Source organism: Triticum dicoccoides, chromosome 3A, assembly GCF_002162155.2.
Source record: "Triticum dicoccoides isolate Atlit2015 ecotype Zavitan chromosome 3A, WEW_v2.0, whole genome shotgun sequence".
NCBI classification, from domain to species: domain Eukaryota; kingdom Viridiplantae; phylum Streptophyta; class Magnoliopsida; order Poales; family Poaceae; genus Triticum; species Triticum dicoccoides.
In genome coordinates this window covers 647,972,949-647,974,286 of record NC_041384.1, presented here as the reverse complement: position 1 = coordinate 647,974,286, position 1,338 = coordinate 647,972,949, and positions in this window count along the sequence as shown.

Below are 1,338 nucleotides of genomic sequence, written 5' to 3'. Positions count from 1 at the left end.
ACGAACCATGACCAATGCCTTTGCTATATAAGCCAGCACTTAGGAAAATTTCACATTTCCCTTGCAGTTGCCCCCCGACGATGCCGAGCACATCGACACCGCCAGGCTGCCCCAACGCCGCCCGCCGCACCAGCCATCGCCGTCGTCCGCGCCCCGAGTCGCCGTCGCCCGCGCCCTCGCCCGACACCGTCGACGCGCGCCGCCGTCCCCTGCCCCGACGCGCGCCACCCCTGCCCCGTCGCCGTCGCCGTGCCGCCGTCCCCTGCCCCGAACGCCGCCGCCTCTGTGAGCACCGCACGTCTGCCGCCCCCGCCGCCGCCGTGCATTTTTTTATTATACATGCTATTTTTTACATGTTTTTAGATTTTCATATATTTATGTATGTATGTATTTTTTAGATATACGTATTTTTTGATGTATGTTCATATATGTATTATGTATTTTTTTACATGTTTTTTGTATGTATGTATGTATTTTTTCAATTGTAATGATGTTTTAAAAATACATATATGCAAAAGTTAGATTTTTAATTAGAAAATTTTTATCTATTTATGTTCTCTGATTTAGTACATTTTAGGTTAGTTTCATTTTAAAAAAAGTTTTATATATTTAGGAAGAAGGAATAGAAGGAAGAAAATGTTTTATGTATGAGGGTCGAGAGGGGGTCGACGGTCGAGAGGGGGTCGAGAGGGGGTCGTCGAACATGAGAGGAAGAAAAGGATAAAAAAGAAGATGAAGAAGAAAAAAAAGAGGAGAAGAAAGAATAGAGGAGATCTTCTCCTCTATTCTTTCTTCTCTTCTTTTTTCTTCTTCTTCCTGTATGTATTAGTTTTTTATTTAGGTTGTTAATTAGTAGATATTAATTTTGTTCATATATGTATGGATGCATGTGATATGTATGTATGTATGTATGTATGTATCGGGTATGTCATTGTCGATATACCCCCTACCCGATAACTTCGACATGAGGGGGTCGAGAGGGGGTCTAGGGTCGTCGAGGGGTCGAGGGTCGTCGAACATGAGAGGAAGAAGAGGATAAAAAAAGAAGAGGAAGAAGAAAAAAAAGAGGAGAAGAAAGAATAGAGGAGTTCTTCTCCTCTATTTTTTCTTCTCCTCTTTTTTTTCTTCTTCTTCCTCTTTATTTTATCGGGAACGTGGGTCGCCGAGCGGTAGAGGAGAAACCCTAAATAGAAAGTATCATCGGTGTGAGATACATGTACCATCGGTGTCGGACACTACATCCACGTCCCATAAATGGCGCGGGCTTCGACGCCCACGTCACTTGTGGGACGTGGATGTAGTGTCCGACACCGACGGCCAAATGTATCTCACACCCAC